Below are 24445 nucleotides of genomic sequence, written 5' to 3' on the forward strand. Positions count from 1 at the left end.
CTCTTTGTTATTTTTGAGTAGGTTCGACTCCCATCCTCATCAGGACGTCAGGATCCCTTGAGTTGGCCTCAACTAATGCAAGATTGTAAAAATTTGGATCAGAGTAACAATGTTTGACTGTGGTTACAGACTATCACACTGTCATGTGTTAATGACTTTGTATAGCTGAGTTGGCATTACCTTACCATTCTTCATCTGTCTCCAAATTGATCAAAATGGCTCCTCAGCTTTAACATGCAAAATGTGTTAGGCAGAAAAGTACTGCTCATTTACCTATTTTTAACTTTTTTGATGTCTCTCAAAACGTTTTTTTATGTCTTCTTATTGATATACTTTCCAAATGTTCTTGTCGTAAGACAATATTTTCGGGGGAACCATCCAGGTAGACTTGACAGGTCTGCCTGTTTGGCCACGCCTATAAGAACAGCTGACAGGCAACATGTCACAGTGGTCAGGTGACCCTTCTGAAGAAGACTACAGATGACAATCCAACATGTCAGGTAAAAATGACATCCAATAAACCGAAATAAATCAATCAAAGTTTATTTAAATAGTCCTTAATCACAAGTGTCTCAAAGGGCTGCACAAGCCACAAAGACATTCTCGGCTCAGATCCCACATCAGAGCAAGAAAAAACCCAAGCCAATGGGCGTAATGAGAAACCTTGGAGGGGACCGCAGATATGGGGACCGCCCCTGGGCGACCAGTGCAAAATGTTGTCTGACTACAAGAAAATGTGAAAAGTTTTTGATGTCTTTTGTTGCCCAAAAAAATCCATAAGATAATATGTGGAGAATGCAGGTATTGATCCTGCTACCTCCCGCATGCTAAGCAGGTGCTCTACCATTTGAGCTAATTCCCCCTCTTTTGATGCTCAGTGTTCTACACTAGTGGGTTAAAATTTCATCATTTTCAGACTCTACTATTTATTAATGTTCTGACAATACCTTCATTCCTTTCTGTGTCCATGTCTTCTCAGCGTTAACAGAAACATTTCTGCTAAGTGACCTATTTTAATTTAATTTAAACCTTTTATTGACAGTAAAAACTAATAACACAAGTTTTGGAGAATGCAGGCATCGATCCCACTACCTCTCACATGCAAAGCGAGCGCTCTACCACTTGAGCTAATTCCCCTTCTGTCTCTGACACTGACGTACAGATTTGGGTTGAATTCCATTCTCATCTGGCTCTACAGTTTCTGAAGGTTTTCTTTAATTAAATTTGTTCAATATATCAATGTCTATGGATGTTCTCATTCATCCAGGTCATTGTAATCTCAGGGCATTCAATCCATTACAACTGGACTGTTTGGTTTGTCTTAGAAATTGTTTTGCTTCTCATACAAGTAGGCTTCATCAGTTCATGTTCATAGACTCAGATTGGTCAGATCTAGTCTAGTGGCAGGCCCCAAAACCCCAAATTCCTATACTGCAACAAAAGGAGGGTGCGCCTGGGCAAAGATGGTACTGCCCTATCGAAATAAGAAAAACATCTGTTGAGATGCAGAAGAGCAATCCCACTGTTAGTGCCAAAGACAGTCATTGAAGTGGAATTTCCTCTCGTTCGCATTGTGGTATTGTGTGGCAGAAGTATCGCTGTGGGTCCACCACTATCAGCCCAACATAAACAGAATCACCCACGCTAGCATTTCCTTTAGTTGTAACAAATGCCCAAAGGAGCATCTAAGACCAGGATGTTTCTAACTCCCGTTATTTGCTGGAGGCTAAATTGCAGAGTCCTTTAGGAATGGTTGAAAGGACAGTGTTGTATGTGGATACTCGGTGATTTCGCAGACCACCTCCTCTGTTCAGTCATCCATGTCAAAGTTGACCTTGCCGTTTTGCCCCTCGTCCAATTAAGCTACATCAGTTTGTGCTCATAGACTTAGATTGGTCAGATCAAGTCCAACGGTTGGTTCCAAAACCCAAAATCTATGTACTCCAAAAACCAGGAGGGTTTAGTATTTTTTTAATGTTGTAAAAATAACACAACAATATCTTAATTCCTCTATATGTCCATGTGGTTGCATGCTGTGATGCAGACCTTGATTATAAAAAGTCTTATTTGAAGCCTCTCAGCAACTTTCAACATCAAAAGAGAAGATGAGGTGGCCGAGTGGTTAAGGCGATGGACTGCTAATCCATTGTGTTCTACACACGTGGGTTCGAATCCCATCCTCATCGAGCTGTTGTTCTCTTTGGTTGGCTTCAACTGATGAAAGGTTGTGAACGCGTATATTAAAATAACAATGTTTGACTTTGGTTAGAGAGTATCACATTGGCATGTGTCAACGACTTTCTAGAGCTGAGCTGACATTACCTTTGTTCATGTTTCCTCAAAATGACTTCTCAGCTTTAACGGAAAAAAGTATGCTCATTTACCTATTTTTACTTATATAAGAAAAAATTAATAACACAAATCTTGGAGAATTCAGGTATGGATTCCACTACCTCTCACATGCAAAGCAATCACTCTACCATTGGAGCCAATTCCCCCTGTCTGTGACATTGACGTAGAAATGTGGGTTGAATCCCACTCTCATCTCTACTCTTTCCGAAGGTTCGTGCAATAATACAACTTTATTTAAATTTTTTGACACATCAATGTCTATGGATGTTCTCATTCATCCAGGTCATTGTAATCTCAGGGCATTCAATCCATTACAACTGGACTGTTTGGTTTGTCTTAGAAATTGTTTTGCTTCTCATCCAAGTAGGTTTCACCAGTTCATGCTCATAGACTCAGTCAGACTGGTCAGATCTAGTCTTGGACTTAGAATTGTCAGATCTAGCATTTCCCTCAGTTGTAACAAAGGCACAAAAGAGCATCTGTGACCAGAAGGTTTCTAACTCCTGTTGTTTGTTGGAGGCTAAATTGCAGAGTCTTTTAGGAATTGTTGAAAGGACAGTGTTGTATGTGGGAGTTAGGTGATATCGCAGACCACCTCCTCAGATGTGGTTTTTCAACCTTGATGTAGATGGCTTTCCTCACTGAATTTTTGGTGACAGGGAAAAAAACATAAAAACATAAAAGTTGGAGAATGCAGGCATTGATCCCGCTACCTCTCGCATGCGAAGCAAGCGCTCTGCCATTTGAGCTAATTCCCCTCCTTTCATGGTTTGGCCTTCACAATTTCTGTGATGAAGACCCCGCTTACAGGATGTGGTTTTTTGAAAATCTACGAGACCAAGTACGAGCAGCACGGTGAAACAGGGGTTGGTGCATGTGCCTCACAATATGAAGGTCCTGAGTTCAATCCCGGGCTCGGGATCTTTCTGTATGGAGTTTGCATGATCTCCCCATGACTGCATGGGTTCCCTCCGGGTATTACGGCTTCCTCCCACCTCCAAAGACATGCACCTAGGGATAGGTTGATTGGCAACCCTAAATTGGCCATAGTGTGTGAATGTGAGTGTGAATGTTGTCTATCTATCTGTGTTGGCCCTCCGATGAGGTGGCGACTTGTCCAGGCTGTACTCCGCCTTCTGCCCGAATACAGCTGAAATAGGCTCCAGCACCCCCACGCGACGCCGGACGGGACAAGTGGTAGAAAATGGATGGATGGATGGATGGATGGTAAGACCAAGTGGAAACACAAACGATGAGATGAGGTGGCAGAGAGTTTAAGGTGATGCTCTGCTGATGTGTTGTGTTCTACCCAAATGCTTTTGACTCAAGCTAGTATTCTGTTTGGCTAGGTTTGGTTATTAAAGGGGAACATTATCACAATTTCAGAAGGGTTAAAACCATTAAAAATCAGTTCCCAGTGGCTTATTTTATTTTTCGAAGTTGTTTTCAAAATTTTACCCATCACGCAATATCCCTAAAAAAAGCTTCAAAGTGCCTGATTTTAACCATCGTTATATACACCCGTCCATTTTCCTGTGAAGTCACACAGTGATGCCAACACAAAAAAACATGGCGCATAGAACAGCAAGATATAGCGACATTAGCTCGGATTCAGACTCGGATTTCAGCGGCTTAAGCGACTCAACAGATTATGCATGTATTGAAACGGATGGTTGTAGTGTGGAGGCAGGAAGCGAAAACGAAACTGAATAAGAAACTGAAGCTATTGAGCCATATCGGTTTGAACCGTATGCAAGCGAATCCGACGAAAACGACACGACAGCCAGCGACACGGGAGAAAGCGAGGACGAATTCGGCGATCGCCTTCTAACCAACAATTGGTATGTGTTTGTTTGGCATTAAAGGAAACTAACAACTATGAACTAGGTTTACAGCATATGAAATATATTTGGCAACAACATGCACTTTGAGAGTGCAGACAGCCCAGTTTTCATCAATGAATATATTCTGTAGACATACCCTCATCCGCTCTCTTTTCCTAAAAGCTGATCTGTCCAGTCCAGTTGGAAATGCATCTGCTTTGAGTGTCGCAGGATGTATACACATTCTTGCCATCTCTGTCGTAGCATAGCTTTTGTCGGTAAAGTGTGCGGAACAAATGTCCAATTTCTTGCCACTTTCGCATCTTTGGGCCACTGGTGCAACTTGAATCCATCCCTGTTCGTGTTGTTACACCCTCCGACAACACACCGACGAGGCATGATGTCTCCAAGACACGGAAAACAGTCGAAAAAACGGAAAATAACAGAGCTGATTTGACTCGGTGTTTGTAATGTGTTTGAGAAAATGGCGGATTGCTTCCCGATGTGACGTCACGTTGTGACGTCATCGCTCCGAGAGCGAATAAAAAAAGGCGTTTAATTCGCCTAAATTCTCCCATTTAGAGTTCGGAAATCGGTTAAAAAAATATATGGTCTTTTTTCTGCAACATCAAGGTATACAGGTAAAAGCCAGTAAATTAGAATATTTTGAAAAACTTGATTTATTTCAGGAATTGCATTCAAAAGGTGTAACTTGTACATTATATTTATTCATTGCACACAGACTGATGCATTCAAATGTTTATTTCATTTAATTTTGATGATTTGAAGTGGCAACAAATGAAAATCCAAAATTCCGTGTGTCACAAAATTAGAATATTACTTAAGGCTAATACAAAAAAGGGATTTTTAGAAATGTTGGCCAACTGAAAAGTATGAAAATGAAAAATATGAGCATGTACAATACTCAATACTTGGTTGGAGCTCCTTTTGCCTCAATTACTGCGTTAATGCGGCGTGGCATGGAGTCGATGAGTTTCTGGCACTGCTCAGGTGTTATGAGAGCCCAGGTTGCTCTGATAGTGGCCTTCAACTCTTCTGCGTTTTTGGGTCTGGCATTCTGCATCTTCCTTTTCACAATACCCCACAGATTTTCTATGGGGCTAAGGTCAGGGGAGTTGGCGGGCCAATTTAGAACAGAAATACCATGGTCCATAAACCAGGCACGGGTAGATTTTGCGCTGTGTGCAGGCGCCAAGTCCTGTTGGAACTTGAAATCTCCATCTCCATAGAGCAGGTCAGAAGCAGGAAGCATGAAGTGCTCTAAAACTTGCTGGTAGACGGCTGCGTTGACCCTGGATCTCAGGAAACAGAGTGGACCGACACCAGCAGATGACATGGCACCCCAAACCATCACTGATGGTGGAAACTTTACACTAGACTTCAGGCAACGTGGATCCTGTGCCTCTCCTGTCTTCCTCCAGACTCTGGGACCTCGATTTCCAAAGGAAATGCAAAATTTGCATGGTTGGGTGATGGTTTGGGGTGCTATGTCATCTGCTGGTGTCGGTCCACTCTGTTTCCTGAGATCCAGGGTCAACGCAGCCCTCTACCAGCAAGTTTTAGAGCACTTCATGCTTCCTGCTGCTGACCTGCTCTATGGAGATGGAGATTTCAAGTTCCAACAGGACTTGGCGCCTGCACACAGCGCAAAATCTACCCGTGCCTGGTTTATGGACCATGGTATTTCTGTTCTAAATTGGCCCGCCAACTCCCCTGACCTTAGCCCCATAGAAAATCTGTGGGGTATTGTGAAAAGGAAGATGCAGAATGCCAGACCCAAAAACGCAGAAGAGTTGAAGGCCACTATCAGAGCAACCTGGGCTCTCATAACACCTGAGCAGTGCCAGAAACTCATCGACTCCATGCCACGCCGCATTAACGCAGTAATTGAGGCAAAAGGAGCTCCAACCAAGTATTGAGTATTGTACATGCTCATATTTTTCATTTTCATACTTTTCAGTTGGCCAACATTTCTAAAAATCCCTTTTTTGTATTAGCCTTAAGTAATATTCTAATTTTGTGACACACGGAATTTTGGATTTTCATTTGTTGCCACTTCAAATCATCAAAATTAAATGAAATAAACATTTGAATGCATCAGTCTGTGTGCAATGAATAAATATAATGTACAAGTTACACCTTTTGAATGCAATTACTGAAATAAATCAAGTTTTTCAAAATATTCTAATTTACTGGCTTTTACCTGTATATTGATGCTTACATAGGTCTGGTGATAATGTTCCCCTTTAACTTTTTTGATGTCTCTCAAAACATTTTTTATGTCTTCTTATTGATATACTTTCCAAATGTTCTTGTTGTCAGACAATATTTTCGAGGGAACCATCCAGGTAGACTTGACAGGTCTGCCTGTTTGGCCACGCTAATAAGAACAGCTGACAGGCAACATGTCACAGTGGTCAGGTGACCCTTCTGAAGAAGACTGCAGATGACAATCCAAACATGTCAGGTAAAAATGACATCCAATATACCGAAATAAATCAATCAAAGTTTATTTAAATAGTCCTTAATCACAAGTGTCTCAAAGGGCTGCACAAGCCACAATGACATCCTCGGCTCAGATCCCACATCAGAGCAAGAAAGAACTCAAGCCAATGGGCGTAATGAGAAACCTTGGAGGGGACCACCCCTGGGCAACCGGTGCAAAATGTTGTCTGACTACATGTCTTTTGTTGCCAAAAAAATCCATAAGATAATATTTGGAGAATGCAGGTATTGATCCTGCTACCTCCCACATGCTAAGCAGGTGCTCTACCATTTGAGCTAACAACCCCTCTTTTGATGCTCAGTGTTCTACACTAGTGGGTTAAAATCTCATCATCATCAGACTTTACTATTTATTAATGTTCTGACAATACCACAATATCTTCATTCCTTTCTGTGTCCATGTTTTCTCAGCGTTAACAGAAACATTTCTGCTAAGTGACCTATTTTAATTTAGAGGAAACCTTTTATTGGCAGTAAAAACTAATACCACAACATTTGGAGAATGCAGGTATCAATCCCACTACCTCTCACATGCAAAGCGAGCACTCTACCACTTGAGCTACTTCCCACTCTGTCTCTGACACAAATGTATAGATTTGGGTTGAATTCCATTCTCATCTGGCTCTACTGTTTCTAAAGGTTCTCTTTATTTAAATGTGTTCAATACATCAATGTCTATGGATGTTCTCATTCATCCAGGTCATTGTAATCTCAGGGCATTCAATCCATTACAACTGGACTGTTTGGTTTGTCTTAGAAATTGTTTTGCATCTCATACAAGTAGGCTTCATCAGTTCATGCTCATAGACTCAGATTGGTCAGATCTAGTCTAGTGGCTGGCCCCAAAACCCCAAATTCTTATACTCCAACACAAGGAGGGTGTGCCTGGACAAAGATGCTACTGCCCTATCGTAGTGAGAAAAACATCTGTTGAGATGCAGAAGAGCAATCCCACTGTTAGTGCCAAAGACAGGCATTGTGGTATTGTGTGGCAGAAATATCGCTGTGGATCCACCACTATCAGCCCAAAATAAACAGAATCACCCATGTTAGAATTTCCTTTAGTTGTAACAAATGCACAAAGGAACTCCTGAGACCAGGATGTTTCTAACTCCCGTTATTTGCTGGAGGCTAAATTGCAGAGTCCTTTAGGAATGGTTAAAAGGACAGTGTTGTATGTGGATACTCGGTGGTTTGGCAGACCACCTCCTGTGTTCAGTCATCCATGTCAAGGTTGACCTTGCCATTTTGCCCCTCATCCAAGTAAGCTTCATCAGTTTGTGATCATAGACTTAGATTGGTCAGATCAAGTCCAACGGTTGGTGCCAAAACCCAAAATATATGTACTCCAAAAACCAGGAGGGTTTAGTATTTTTTTAATGTTGTAAAAATAACACAACAATATCTTAATTCCTCTATATGTCCATGTGGTTACATGCTGTGATGTAGACCTTGATTATGAAAAGTCTTATTTGAAGCCTCTCAGCAACTTTTGACAGTAATAGAGAAGATGAGGTGGCCGAGTGGTTAAGGCGATGGACTGCTAATCTATTGTGTTCTACACGCGTGGGTTCGAATCCCATCCTCATCGAGCTGTTGTTCTCTTTGGTTGGCTTCAACTGATGAAAGGTGGTGAACGCGTATATTAAAATAACAATGTTTGACTTTGGTTACAGAGTATCACACTGGCATGTGTCAACGACTTTCTAGAGCTGAGCTGACATTACTTTACCTTTGTTCATGTTTCCTCAAAATGACTTCTCAGCTTTAACGGAAAAAAGTATGCTCATTTACCTATTTTTACTTATATAAGAAAAAAATAATAACACAAAATTTGGAGAATTCAGGTATGGATTCCACTACCTCTCACATGCAAAGCGATCGCTCTACCATTGGAGCCAATTCCCCCTGTCTGTGACATTGACGTAGAAATTTGGGTTGAATCCCACTCTCATCTCTATTGTTCCCGAAGATTCATGCAATAATACAACTTTATTTGAATTTTTTAACACATCAATGTCTATGGATGTTCTCATTCATCCAGGTCATTGTAATCTCAGGGCATTCAATCCATTACAACTGGACTGTTTGGTTTGTCTTAGAAATTGTTTTGCTTCTCATACAAGTAGGCTTCATCAGTTCATGTTCATAGACTCAGATTGGTCAGATCTAGTCTAGTGGCAGGCCCCAAAACCCCAAATTCTTATACTCCAACAAAAGGAGGGTGCGCCTGGGCAAAGATGGTACTGCCCTATCGAAGTAAGAAAAACATCTGTTGAGATGCAGAAGAGCAATCCCACTGTTAGTGCCAAAGACAGTCATTGAAGTGAAATTTCCTCTCGTTCGCATTGTGGTATTGTGTGGCAGAAGTATCGCTGTGGGTCCACCACTATCAGCCCAACATAAACAGAATCACCCACGCTAGCATTTCCTTTAGTTGTAACAAATGCCCAAAGGAGCATCTAAGACCAGGATGTTTCTAACTCCCGTTATTTGCTGGAGGCTAAATTGCAGAGTCCTTTAGGAATGGTTGAAAGGACAGTGTTGTATGTGGATACTCGGTGATTTCGCAGACCACCTCCTCTGTTCAGTCATCCATGTCAAAGTTGACCAATTAAGCTACATCAGTTTGTGCTCATAGACTTAGATTGGTCAGATCAAGTCCAACGGTTGGTGCCAAAACCCAAAATCTATGTACTCCAAAAACCAGGAGGGTTTAGTATTTTTTTAATGTTGTAAAAATAACACAACAATATCTTAATTCCTCTATATGTCCATGTGGTTGCATGCTGTGATGTAGACCTTGATTATGAAAAGTCTTATTTGAAGCCTCTCAGCAACTTTCAACATCAGAAGAGAAGATGAGGTGGCCGAGTGGTTAAGGCGATGGACTGCTAATCCATTGTGTTCTACACACGTGGGTTCGAATCCCATCCTCATCGAGCTGTTGTTCTCTTTGGTTGGCTTCAACTGATGAAAGGTTGTGAACACGTATATTAAAATAACAATGTTTGACTTTGGTTAGAGAGTATCACATTGGCATGTGTCAACGACTTTCTAGAGCTGAGCTGACATTACCTTTGTTCATGTTTCCTCAAAATGACTTCTCAGCTTTAACGGAAAAAAGTATGCTCATTTACCTATTTTTACTTATAAATTAAAAAATTAATAACACAAAATTTGGAGAATTCAGGTATGGATTCCACTACCTCTCACATGCAAAGCAATCACTCTACCATTGGAGCCAATTCCCCCTGTCTGTGACATTGACGTAGAAATGTGGGTTGAATCCCACTCTCATCTCTACTGTTTCCGAAGGTTCGTGCAATAATACAACTTTATTTAAATTTTTTGACACATCAATGTCTATGGATGTTCTCATTCATCCAGGTCATTGTAATCTCAGGGCATTCAATCGATTGCAACTAGACTGATTGGTTTGTCTTAGAAAATGTTTTGCTTCTCATCCAAGTAGGTTTCACCAGTTCATGCTCATAGATTCAGTCAGATCTAGTCTTAGACTTAGAATTGTCAGATCTAGCATCTCCTTCAGTTGTAACAAAAGCACAAAAGAGCATCTGTGACCAGAAGGTTTCTAACTCCTGTTGTTAGTTGGAGGCTAAATTGCAGAGTCTTTTAGGAAATGTTGAAAGGACAGTGTTGTATGTGGGAGTTAGGTGGTATCGCAGAGCACCTCCTCAGGGGTGGTTTTTCAACCTTGATGTAGATGGCTTTCCTCACTGAATTGTTGGTGACAGGGAAAAAATCTTAATAACATAAAAGTTGGAGAATGCAGGCATCGATCCCGCTACCTCTCGCATGCAAAGCAAGCGCTCTACCAATTGAGCTAATTCCCCTCCTTTCATGATTTGACCTACACAATTTCTGTGATGAAGACCCCGCTTACAGGATGTGGAATTTTGAAAATCTACTAGACCAAGTATGGGCAGCACGGTGAAACAGGGGTTGGTGCATGTGCCCCACAATATGAAGGTCCTGAGTTCAATCCCGGGCTCGGGATCTTTCTGTGTGGAGTTTGCATGTTCTCCCCGTGACTGCATGGGTTCCCTCCGGGTATTCCGGCTTCCTCCCATCTCCAAAGACCTGGGGATAGGTTGATTGGCAACACTAAATTGGCCCTATTGTATGAATGTGAGTGTGAATGTTGTCTATCTGTGTTGGCCCTGCGATGAGGTGGCGACTTGTCCAGGGTGTACCACGCCTTCTGCCCAAATACAGCTGAAATAGGCTCCAGCACCCCCACGCGACCCCGGACGGGACAAGCAGTAGAAAATGGATGGATGGATGGTAAGACCAAGTGGAAACACAAACGATGAGATGAGGTGGCAGAGAGTTTAAGGTGATGCTCTGCTGATGTGTTGTGTTCTACCCAAATGCTTTTGACTCAAGCTAGTATTCTGTTTGGCTCGGTTTGGTTATTAAGCTTTTTTTGGATTTTACATAACCTTTCATGTAAGTTATGTAAGTTTTCAATGTAGGGCTAAGGTTTTGAATTCAGTTGTTTTGCTCTGGTTACAAACATGAACGTCAGTTAGATTTTTATTGGCCTCTTCTGAGTCAAGGTTGTGAAAACGTAGATAAGAGTAACAATGGCAGTGGTAACAGAGTATCAGACTGTCATAGGTCAATGACTTTGTAGAGCTGAGCTGTTATGATTGTACCTTTTTTTCATGTTCCCCTAAAATGTCTACTCCGCTTTGACGTACAAAGATCTGCTCATTTACTTGTTTTTTAACTTAGAGGATGCCTTGAGTTGACTGTAAAGAACAAATAATCCAATATCTGGAGAAGACAGCTGTTGATTCTACTATCCCTCACACTTAGAGCAAGGACTGTACCAGTTGAGCTAATTCCCCCTGTTGTTAAATCTCTTTGTTTTTTTTGAGTAGGTTCGACTCCCATCCTCATCAGGACGTCAGGATCCCTAGAGTTGGCCTCAACTGATGCAAGATTGTAAAAATGTAGATCAGAGTAACAATGTTTGACTGTGGTTACAGAGTATCATACTGTCATGTGTTAATGACTTTGTAGAGCTGAGCTGGCATTACCTTACCTTTCTTTATCTGTCTCCAAATTGATCAAAATGGCTCCTCAGCTTTAACATACAAAATGTGTTAGGCAGAAAAGTACTGCTCATTTACCTATTTTTAACTTTTTTGATGTCTTTCAAAACGTTTTTTTATGTCTTCTTATTGATATACTTTCCAAATGTTCTTGTCATAAGACAATATTTTTGGGGGGACCATCCAGGTAGACTTGACAGGTCTGCCTGTTTGGCCACGCCTATAAGAACAGCTGACAGGCAACATGTCACAGTGGTCAGGTGACCCTTCTGAAGAAGACTGCAGATGGCAATCCAAACATGTCAGGTAAAATTGACATCCAATACACCAAAATAAATCAATCAAAGTTTATTTAAATAGTCCTTAATCACAATTGTCTCAAAGGTTTGCACCAGCCACAATGACATCCTCGGCTCAGTTCCCATATCAGAGCATGACATAACTCAAGCCAATGGGCGTAATGAGAAACCTTGGAGGGGACCGCAGATGTGGGGACCGCCACTGGGCGACAGGTGCAAAATGTTGTCTGACTACAAGAAAATGTGAAAAGTTTTTGATGTCTTTTGTTGCCAAAAAAATCCACAAGATAATATTTGGAGAATGCAGGTATTGATCCTGCTACCTCCCACATGCTAAACAGGTGCTCTACCAATTGAGCTAAATCCCCCTCTTTTGATGCTTGGTGTTCTACACAAGTGGCTTAAAATCTCATCATCATCAGACTCTACTATTTATTAATGTTCTGACAATACCACAATATCTTCATTACTTTCTGTGTCCATGTCTTCTCAGTGTTAACGGAAACATTTCTGCAAAGTGACCTGTTTTAATTTAGAGGAAACCTTTTGTTGACAGTAAAAACTAATATCACAACATTTGGGGAATGCAGGCATCGATCCCGATACCTCTCGCATGCTAAGCAAGCGCTCTACCATTTGAGCTAATTCCCCTAATTTCGTGATTTGGCCTTCACAATTTCCGTGATGAAGACCCCGCTTACAGGATGTGGAATTTTGAAAATCTACTAGACCAAGTATGGGCAGCACGGTGAAACAGGGGTTGGTGCATGTGCCTCACAATATGAAGGTCCTGAGTTCAATCCCGGGCTCGGGATCTTTCTGTGTGGAGTTTGCATGTTCTCCCCATGACTGCATGGGTTCCCTCCGGGTATTCCGGCTTCCTCCCACCTCCAAAGACATGCACCTGGGGATAGGTTGATTGGCAACACTAAATTGGCCCTAGTGTGTGAATGTGAGTGTGAATGTTGTTTATCTATCTGTGTTGGCCCTGCGATGAGGTGGCGACTTGTCCAGGGTAAACCCCGCCTTCTGCCCGAATACAGCTGAAATAGGCTCCAGCACCCCCACGCGACCCCGGACGGGACAAGTGGTAGAAAATGGATGGATGGATGGATGGTAAGACCAAGTGGAAACACAAATGATGAGATGAGGTGGCAGAGAGTTTAAGGTGATGCTCTGCTGATGTGTTGTGTTCTACCCAAATGCTTTTGACTCAAGCTAGTATTCTGTTTGGCTAGGTTTGGTTATTAAGCTAGTGTTTGGATTTTACATAACCTTTCATGTAAGTTATGTAAGTTTTCAATGTAGGGCTAAGGTTTTGAATTCAGGTTTTTTGCTTTAGTTATAAACATGAACGTCAGTTAGATTTTGATTGGCCTCTTCTGAGTCAAGGTTGTGAAAATGTAGATCAGAGTAACAATGACAGTGGTAACAGAGTATCAGACTGTCATAGGTCAATGACTTTGTAGAGCTGAGCTGTTGTGATTGTACCTTTTTTTCATGTTCCCCTAAATTGTCTACTCAGCTTTGACATACAAAGATCTGCTCACTTACCTGTTTTTAACTTAGAGGATGCCTTGAGTTGACAGTAAAAAACAAATAATCTAATATCTGGAGAAGACAGGTGTTAATTCTACTATCCCTCACACACAGAGCAAGCACTGTACCAATTGAGCTATTTCCCCCTGTTGTTCAGTCTCTTTATTATTTTTGAGTAGGTTCGACTCCCATCCTCATCAGGACGTCAGGTTCCCTTGAGTTGGCCGCAACTGATGCAAGATTGTAAAAATGTAGATCAGAGTAACAATGTTTGACTGTGGTTACAGACTATCACACTGTCATGTGTTAATGACTTTGTAGAGCTGAGCTGGCATTACCTTACCTTTCTTCGTCTATCTCCAAATTGATCAAAATGGCTCCTCAGCTTTAACATAAAAAATGTGTTAGGCAGGAAAGTACTGCTCATTTACCTATTTGTAACGTTTTTGATGTCTCTCAAAACATTTTTTATGTCTTCTTATTGATATACTTTCCAAATGTTCTTGTCGTAAGAAAATATTTTCGGGGGAACCACCCAGGTAGACTTGACAGGTCTACCTGTTTGGCCACGCCTATAAGAACAGCTGACAGGCAACATGTCACAGTGGTCAGGTGACCCTTCTGAAGAAGACTGCAGATGACAATCCAAACATGTCAGATAAAAATGACATCCAATATACCGAAATAAATCAATCAAAGTTTATTTAAATAGTCCTTAATCACAAGTGTCTCAAAGGGCTGCACAAGCCACAATGACATCCTCGGCTCAGATCCCACTTCAGAGCAAGAAAAAACTCAAACCAATGGGCGTAATGAGAAACCTTGGAGGGGACCGCAGATATGGTGACCGCCCCTGGACGACCAGTGCAAAATGTTGTCTGACTACAAGAAAATGTGAAAAGTTTTTGATGTCTTTTGTTGCCAAAAAAATTCCATAATAATAATAATATTTGGAGAATGCAGGTATTGATCCTGCTACCTCCCGCATGCTAAGCAGGTGCTCTACCATTTGAGCTAATTCCCCCTCTTTTGATGTACAGTGTTCTACACTAGTGGGTTAAAATGTCATCATTTTCAGACTCTACTATTTATTAATATTCTGACAATACCTTCATTCCTTTCTGTGTCCATGTCTTCTCAGCGTTAACAGAAACATTTCTGCTAAGTGACCTATGTTAATGTAGTTTAAACCTTTTATTGACAGTAAAAACTAATAACACAATATCTGTAGAATACAGGCATCGATCCCACTACCTCTCACATGCAAAGAGAGCACTCTACCACTTGAGCTAATTCCCCCTCAGCCTGTTACATAGACGTATAGATTTGGGTTGAATCCCATTCTCATCTGGCTCTACTGTTTCTGAAGGTTCTCTTTATTTAAATTTGTTCAATACATCAATGTCTATGGATGTTCTCATTCATCCAGGTCATTGTAATCTCAGGGCATTCAATCCATTACAACTGGACTGTTTGGTTTGTCTTAGAAATTGTTTTGCTTCTCATACAAGTAGGCTTCATCAGTTCATGCTCATAGACTCAGATTGGTCAGATCTAGTCTAGTGGCTGGCCCCAAAACCCTAAATTCTTATATTCCAACACAAGGAGGGGGTGCCTGGGCAAAGATGGTACTTCCCTATCGTAGTGAGAAAAACATCTGTTGAGATGAAGAAGAGCAATGCCACTGTTAGTGCCAAAGACAGTCATTGGAGTGGAATTTCCCCTCGTTCGCATTGTGGTATTGTGTGGCAGAAGTATCGCTGTGGATCCAACCACTATCAGCCCAACATAAACAGAATCACCCACGTTAGCATTTCCTTTAGTAGTAACAAATGCACAAAGGAGCATCTGAGACCAGGATGTTTCTAACTCCCGTTATTTGCTGGAAGCTAAATTGCAGAGTCCTTTAGGAATGGTTAAAAGGACAGTGTTGTAAGTGGATACTCAGTGGTTTCGCAGACCACCTCCTCTGTTCAGTCATCCATGTCAAGGTTGACCTTGCCGTTTTGCCCCTCATCCAAGTAAGCTTCATCAGTTAGTGCTCATAGACTTAGATTGGTCAGATCAAGTCCAACGGTTGGTGCCAAAACCCAAAATATGTGTACTCCACAAACCAGGAGGGTTCACTATTTTTTAATGTTGTAAAAATAACACAACAATATCTTGATTCCTCTATTTGTACATGCTGTGATGTAGACCTTGATTATAAAAAGTCTTATTTGAAGCCTATCAGCTACTTTTGACATTAAAAGGGAAGATGAGGTGGCCGAGTGGTTAAGGCGATGGACTGCTAAACCATTGTGTTCGACACGCGCGGCTTAGAAACCCATCCTCATCGAGCTGTTGTTCTCTTTTGTTGGCCTCAACTGACGAAAGGTTGTGAACACAAATATAAAAAATAACAATATTTGACTTTGGTTACAGAGTATCGCACTGTCATGTGTCAACGACTTTCTAGAGCTCAGCTGGCATTACCTTACCTTTCTTCATGTTCCCCCAAAATGGCGCCTCAGCTTCACCATACAAAGTTTTGACCATTCACCTTTTTACCTTGGAGCAGAGGTGTACGGCCCATTTCGCACACACACACAGGTTTAATCTGGCCCGCTGCCTGCAAAATGATTTTGTAGTATAAAAAAAAGCTGCGATTTTTTTAATGAAAGAAACTACTGTTCTAAATGTGTCCACTGGATAGCGCACTAGCAATTCAATTGTAACCCACATTTCACATCACACTGTTTAGAGATGACATGTCAGCTGACTTCATGCGCCCTCTGGATTGGCTGCCGCTACTGCAATCAGTGCAAGCGCAAGCACTCAGCTGCTCCTCTTGTGGCTGGCAGCAGACTAATGCAGTAACAACACATAATGCCTTCTTTTATTGTAACTCATCCACTCAACAGATGAAATAACAGAACGGTAAGATGCAAAGACTTAAGTCAACATGTCCATCACCTTTCTAGTTAGAGTTCTGTGCAGCGCTTGCAATTGGTTGACTGCACGATGTGCACCCTGAGCTCCATTGTAAAAATGTGTGTTTCTACATTTGTGGTTTGTTCTGTTTTTTATGCTTAAATCTACCATGTTCACATTGGTTAAGTTTGTAGTTATGTTACCTTGAGTTTGGCTATTAAGTTGACACTTTTTACGATTGTTTTGATTATATTATAATTGTAATATTTTTAATGATGAGAAATAAATATGTTGTGGCAGTTGTGGATGACACTGATGTGGCGGTTTGAGAAAACACTCGGTAGCTCTCCCAACTCGATTGCTTTTCCAAACATGTCTTTAATGATGAACTGCCAACATAAGAATACTAAACAGGAAGTGCTTAAAGGGGAACATTATCACCAGACCTATGTAAGCGTCAATATATACCTTGATGTTGCAGAAAAAAGACCATATATTTTTTAAACCGATTTCCGAACTCTAAATGGGTGAATTTTGGCGAATTAAACGCCTTTCTAATATTCGCTCTCGGAGCGATGACGTCACAACATGGCGTCACATCGAGAAGCAATCCGCCATTTTCTCAAACACCGAGTCAAATCAGCTCTGTTATTTTCCGTTTTTTCGACTGTTTTTCGTACCTTGGAGACATCATGCCTCGTCGGCGTGTTGTCGGATGGTGTAACAACACGAACAGGGACGGATTCAAGTTGCACCAGTGGTCCAAAGATGCGAAAGTGGCAAGAAATTGGACGTTTGTTCTGCACACTTTACCGACGAAAGCTATGCTACGACAGAGATGGCAAGAATGTGTGGATATCCTGCGACACTCAAAGCATATGCATTTCCAACAATAAAGTCAAAGAAATCTGCCGCCAGACCCCCATTGAATCTGCCGGAGTGTGTGAGCAATTCAGGGACAAAGGACCTCGGTAGCACGGCAAGCAATGGTGGCAGTTTGTTCCCGCAGACGAGCAAGCTAAACCCCCTATCGACCCTAGCTTCCCTGGCCTGCTGACATCAATTCCAAAACTGGACGGATCAGCTTTCAGGAAAAGAGCGCGGATGAGGGTATGTCTACAGATTATATTAATTGATGAAAATTGGGCTGTCTGCACTCTCAACGTGCATGTTGTTGCCAAATGTATTTCATATGCTGTAAACCTAGTGCATAGTTGTTAGTTTCCTTTAATGCCAAACAAACCCATACCAATCGTTGGTTAGAAGGCGATCGCCGAATTCGTCCTCGCTTTCTCCCGTGTCGCTGGCTGTCGTGTCGTTTTCGTCGGTTTCGCTTGCATACGGTTCAAACCGATATGGCTCAATAGCTTCAGTTTCTTCTTCAATTTCGTTTTCGCTACCTGCCTCCACACTACAACCATCCGTTTCAATACATTCGTAATCTGTTGAATCGCTTAAGCCGCTGAAATCCGAGTCTGAATCCGAGCTATTGTCGCTATAGCTTGCTGTTCTTTCCGCCATATTTGTTTGTGTTGGCTTCACTATGTGACGTCACAGGAAAATGGACGGGTGTTTATAACGATGGTTAAAATCTGGCACTTTGAAGCTTTTTTTAGGGATATTGCGTGATGGGTAAAATTTTGAAAAAAACTTCGAAAAATATAATAAGCCACTGGGAACTGATTATTAATGGTTTTAACCATTCTGAAATTGTGATAATGTTCCCCTTTAAAGTTTAATGTGTGTGTAAAAAGACTGAGACAAAGTCTTAGTTCATTGTGTTCTTCATAGTGCTTTTGAAACTGCACCATTTTTTTCCCTCAGAATTTACAACTAACAAGCCTATCCCAGCTGCATTCGGGCTGGAAAGGGGGAAGCCCTGGACAAGTCTCCACCTCATCGCAGGGTCAACAAAGATAGACTGACAACATTCACACTCACATTCACACACTAGGGACCATTTAGTTTCGTCAATCAACCTACCGCCAGGTGCATGTCTTTGGAGGTGGGATGAAGCCAGAGAACCCTATTCTCCCAAAATGGCTCCTCAGATTTAACATAGAGAGTTCTACTCATGTACCTTTTTTAAACATACAAGATGTCTTTAGTTGACAGAAACATTTCCATAAGATAACATTTGGAGAATGCAGGAATTAAGCTTATTCCCCTCTTGCCAAGGCCTTGTGTTTTCATTGTCATCATCAGACTCTTCTATTTCTTAATGTTCTGACAAACACACAACAATATCTTGATTAGTCTATATGTCCATCTGGTTACATGCTGTGATGTAGACCTTCATTATAAAAAGTGTCATTTGAAGCCTACCAGAAAATTCTGCCATTAATAAATGAAGATGAGGTGGCCGTACCTGCCAGTGTCAAGACTGCCCCGGAGGTCCTAACACATTCTAAAAAGGTCCAAACACATCCTAACGAGATCAAAGAGTTTCCTACAATGTCCGAACGCAGCTCCGAACAAGTCCTAACAATGTCACGTGATGTAGGAGGGGTGGGGCGGGTCTATTGTTTTACAAACCCCGTTTCCATATGAGTTGGGAAATTGTGTTAGACGTAAATATAATCGAAATACAATGATTTGCAAATCATTTTCAACCCATATTCAGTTGAATATGCTACAAAGACAACATATTTGATGTTCAAACTGATAAACATTTTTTTTTTTTTGCAAATAATCATTAACTTTAGAATTTGATGCCAGCACAACACGTGACAAAGAAGTTGGGAAAGGTGGCAATAAATACTGATAAAGTTGAAGAATGCTCATCAAACACTTATTTGGAACATCCCACAGGTGAACAGGGAAATTGGGAACAGGTGGGTGCCATGATTGGGTATAAAAGTAGATTCCATGGAATGCTCAGTCATTCACAAACAAGGATGGGGCGAGGGTCACCACTTTGTCAACAAATGCGTGAGCAAATTGTTGAACAGTTTAAGAACAACGTTTCTCAAAGTGCAATTGCAAGAAATGTAGGGATTTCACCATCTACGGTCCGTAATATCATCGAAGGGTTCAGAGAATCTGGAGAAATCACTGCACGTAAGCAGCTAAGCCCGTGACCTTTGATCCCTCAGGCTGTACTGCATCAACAAGCGACATCAGTGTGTAAAGGATATCACCACATGGGCTCAGGAACACTTCAGAAACCCACTGTCAGTAACTACAGTTGGTCGCTACATCTGTAAGTGCAAGTTTAAACTCTCCTATGCAAGGCGAAAACCGTTTATCAACAACACCCAGAAACGCCGTCGGCTTCGCTGGGCCTGAGCTCATCAAAGATGGACTGATACACAGTTGAAAAGTGTTCTGTGGTCTGACGAGTCCACATTTCAAATTGTTTTTGGAAACTGTGGACGTCGTGTCCTCCGGACCAAAGAGGAAAAGAACCATCCGGATTGTTATTGGCGCAAAGTTGAAAAGCCAGCATCTGTGATGGTATGGGGGTGTATTAGTGCCCAAGACATGGGTAACTTACACATCTGTGAAGGCGCCATTAATGCTGAAAGGTACATACAGGTTTTGGAGCAACATATGTTGCCATCCAAGCAACGTTACCATGGACGCCCCTGCTTATTTCAGCAAGACAATGCCAAGCCACGTGTTACATCAACGTGGCTTCATAGTAAAAGAGTGCGGGTATTAGACTGGCCTGCCTGTAGTCCAGACCTGGTGCCCATTGAAAATGTGTGGCGCTTTATGAAGCCTAAAATACCACAACAGAGACCCCCGGACTGTTGAACAATTCAAGCTGTACATCAAGCAAGAATGGGAAAGAATTCCACCTGAGAAGCTTAAAAAATGTGTCTCCTCAGTTCCAAAATGTTTACTGAGTGTTGTTAAAAGGAAAGGCCATGTAATACAATGGTGAACATGCCCTTTCCCAACTACTTTGGCACGTGTTGCAACCATTTACATCTCACACAATTTCCCAACTCATATGGAAACAGGGTTTGTAGAATGCCACAGCGAACACAGGTACACAGAGAAAAGGTTTTATAAAGATTTTATACTCACTGATTTAACGCCATGTATAAGCTGAATGTTAAACCGTGTGACAAAACAGTGTACAATTTGATTCCCCATCCCTTTAGCACATAATTGAACTTGTATTTCAACTTTCATGTTACGTAGTCGTTTTGCTAAAGGAGTTCTGCATGTAATGGCGTCGATGTACATAGACTAGCGGTGTGGCGATGGTTGGGATAATGGCGATATAGCAGAATCAGAAGACCAATCGTAATGTATTTACTTGCCGTACAAACTCTGTCGATTTCTCGGGAAAAGCCATATGATCTGAAATAATTGTGCCAAGTTTCATTGTCCATCAGTGGAATAGTAATTTATCGGCGGTCTGGCGTTTTCTCCCGCTTCGGTAATGGAGTTTGGTTATGTGTTTGAGCAGAGCAGGCGGATGTGTCTAGTGTTTTAAACATGCTTAATTAAATTTTTCGTCATAACAGTTTCTCTTACTGTGGTGAAATGTTACAATGTAACAAAAAAGTTTAGTAATTTTATTTGAGCCAAAAACAGCCTCCACATTTTAATTTAATTTCCTCTTGAAAAACAGGACAGTGAATGTCATCCATTGAATGAATTAAAGCCAGAATTACTTGCAAAATATTTATTCACAAAACCCAACACTGTCTCAACCAAAGATTTTTGAAAAGTACTTTCTTTTCTCAATTTGGAATTTTTTTATTGGCTTGTGCTACACAGACGCACTGAACTAGTCTCTCAAATAATTGAGTTTACCAAAAAAAGGAGAGAAAACATGATGGGAGAGTGAATTTACATGTACAGTTACGCACTGTTAATACAGTGAAATGTTACAATGTAACGATAATGTTTAATAATTGTATTTAAGCCAAGAACAGCCTTCACATTTTTATTTAAAATTACTTTTGAAAAACAGGACAGTGGATGTCATCCATTAAATGAACTAAAGCCAGAATTACTTGCAAAATTATTTTTTACATTTATTGACAAAACCCTGCCGCGGAACGAGGTGTGCCAGGACCGGCCTTGAAGACAGCGACAGGTGCGTAGAAGGCCCAGGTGGGCCTTGTTATCCAATCACCTGCCGCCTTCATTAGCAGCAGCCGTGATGAGACGAGTAGTTGAAGTTGGAGGTGCTGCCGGGCAGACGCAGAAAAGACTTGTTGCTGGAAAGCAGAAGTCTCGCACCTTGTGAGAACAAACTAAAACAGTGTTATACCCTGAATTCCTGGCTCTCCTGGTAGTGTGTGGTGGTCTGAATATCCCACTATAAGGCAACCTCTCAACCTCTAAATTTGGCGCCCATCAAGCCAGACCACCCAAGAAGATGGAAGCCGACCCCCTGACGGCTTTGTCCAGCGTCCGGCTGTCAACAGCTAGCGGCGGTCCGCCAACAAGGCTTTGTACGTCATTTGAGCAGTTGTGTTTTATACAAGATCATTTAATTTTAAAATGTGTGACTTTATGAATCATTTAATGGGTCTTGATAATCCATTCTATTATTTATCTGTATTACTCTCTTTTGTAATATGAATATTGTTTTGTGATTGTTTTATATGTATGTCGCCAGACCTTTATGCAATAAACAATGTATGCTTCAACAAACGTTGGGAACAATAAATGTAGTTAATATTTGTGAGTATGTATTATATTTTATTTAGTATTACAGTCATATCTTTAAATGTTTTCTTTATATGATTTATATATGTACAAAACTCAAAACCAGTGAAGTTGACACATTGTGTAATTTGTAAGTCCTTTTCAACTTAAATTCAATTGAATAGACTGCAAAGACAAGATATTTAATGTTCGAACTGAGAAACATAATTTTGTTTTTGCAAATATGTATTAACTTAGAATTTAATGGCAGCAATACATTGTAAAGAAGTTGCCACAGGGACATTTTTACCACTGTGTTACATGGCCTTTGCTTTTAACAACACTCAGTAAACGTTTGGGAACTGAGGGGACCAATTTTTGAAGCAATTCAGGTGGAATGCTTTCCCATTCTTGCTTGATGTACAGCTTAAGTTGTTCAACAGTCCGGGGTATCCGTTGTGGTATTTTAGGCTTCATAATGCGCCACACATGTTCAATGGGAGACAGGTCTAGACTACAGGCAGGCCAGTCTAGTACTCTTTTACTATGAAGCCAAGCTGTTGTTATACGTGGCTTGGCATTGTGTTGCTGAAATAAGCAGGGGCGTCCATGATAACGTTGCTTGGATGGCAACATATCTAGCTTCAAAACCTGTATGTAATTTTCAGCATTAATGGCGCCTTCACAAATGTGTAAGTTACCCATACCTTGGGCACTAATACACCCCCATACCATCACAGATGCTGGCTTTTCAACTTTGCGCCTATAAGAATCCGGATGTTTTTTTTCCTCTTTGGTCTGGAGGACACAACGTCTACAGTTTCCAAAAACATTTTGAAATGTGGACTCGTCCAACCACAGAACACTTTTCCACTTTACATCAATCCATCTTAGATGAGCTCGGGCCCAGCGAAGCTGGCAGCGTTTATGGGTGTTGTTGATAAATGGCTTTCGCTTTGCATAGTAGAGTTTTAACTTGCACTTACAGATGTAGCGACAGTGGTTTTCTAAAGTGTTCCTGAGCCCATGTGGTGATATCCTTTACACACTGATGTCGCTTTTTGATGAAGTACCGCCTGAGGGATTCAAAGTCCCTAATATAATCGCTTACATGCAGTGATTTCTACAAATTTTCTGAACCTTTTGATATTACGGACCGCAGATGGTGAAATCCCTAAATTCCTTGCAATAGCTGGTTGAGAAATGTTGTTCTTAAACTGTTAGACAATTTGCTTGTTGCTTTTTTCACAAAGTGGTGACCCTCGCCCCATCATTGTTTGTGAATGACTGAGCATTTTATGGAAGCTGCTTTTATACCCGATCTCGGCTAATTGTTCCCAATTAGTCTGTTCACCTGTGGGATGTCCCAAATAATAATAATAATAATAATAATGATGGATTAGATTTGATATCGCGCTTTTCTATTATTAGATACTCAAAGCGCTCACAGAGAAGTAGGAACCCATCATTCATTCACACCTAGGCGTGGCAAATAAGTGTTTCATGAGCATTCCTCAATTTCCACAGTCTTTTTTGCCACTTGTGCCAACTTTTTAGAAACATGTTGCAGGCATCAAATTCCAAAAGAGCTAATATTTGCAAAAAAATAAAGTTTTCCAGTTCGAACGTTAAGTATCTTGTCTTTGCAGTCTATTCAATTGAATATAGGTTAAAAAGGATTTGCAAATCATTGTATTTTGCTTTTATTTACGTTTTACACAACGTGCCAACTTCACTGGTTTTGGGGTTTGTAGTTTCCAGCTTAGTTTTTCATTTATTACTCCAAAAAGGTGATTACCTTTACTCTTTTTATTTCAATATTTATCCATCATCATGTGTTTTACATCTTTACACAATCCAAAAATTATATATTTAGTTGTATTTAAGTTTATTGGTCAGGTGCAAGCCTGGCTCAGGGAGGAGGATGCCCCTATCATGCAGAGTCCCTAGGGATTGTACCAACTATTCCTTTCAACAAAAAACAAAAAAAATATATTGACAGTTTGTTGATGTCCAGCCATCTTTTTATGGTCGAGTTCTCTCTGTGTAAAATAAGATGAGAGTTAAATCAAGCAGTAATGAAGATGAAGAACGTAAAGTTACTATATACATAATTATATATCATTACACTCAGCAGTGACAATTAAAGACATTTTCATCCAGTTAATTGAGCAAAAAAAGAGTAAAGTGAAATATGCTAAACAATAGAATAATATTAATATCAGCAGTCAATATTCAAACATTGTGAAGCTGAGCTATCTTGATGTAGGAAAGATGAAAACACATGTACCAG

The 24445-nt window shown here is 40.9% G+C and overlaps 3 non-coding genes across 3 annotated transcripts; all 3 read left to right on the top strand.

Moving 5' to 3' along the window:
• Nucleotides 1-2104: 2104 nt before the first annotated feature.
• trnas-gcu (transfer RNA serine (anticodon GCU)) lies at nucleotides 2105-2186 on the top strand. The gene has a single exon. It is a non-coding gene; the product is annotated as a tRNA-Ser (tRNA).
• Nucleotides 2187-8210: 6024 nt separating this feature from the next.
• Nucleotides 8211-8292, top strand: trnas-gcu (transfer RNA serine (anticodon GCU)). The gene has a single exon. It is a non-coding gene; the product is annotated as a tRNA-Ser (tRNA).
• A 1269-nt stretch (nucleotides 8293-9561) lies between these two features.
• Nucleotides 9562-9643, top strand: trnas-gcu (transfer RNA serine (anticodon GCU)). The gene has a single exon. It is a non-coding gene; the product is annotated as a tRNA-Ser (tRNA).
• The last annotated feature ends 14802 nt before the right edge of the window (nucleotides 9644-24445 follow it).

This window comes from Nerophis lumbriciformis, linkage group LG01 (genome assembly GCF_033978685.3).
Source record: "Nerophis lumbriciformis linkage group LG01, RoL_Nlum_v2.1, whole genome shotgun sequence".
Lineage (NCBI taxonomy): Eukaryota > Metazoa > Chordata > Actinopteri > Syngnathiformes > Syngnathidae > Nerophis > Nerophis lumbriciformis.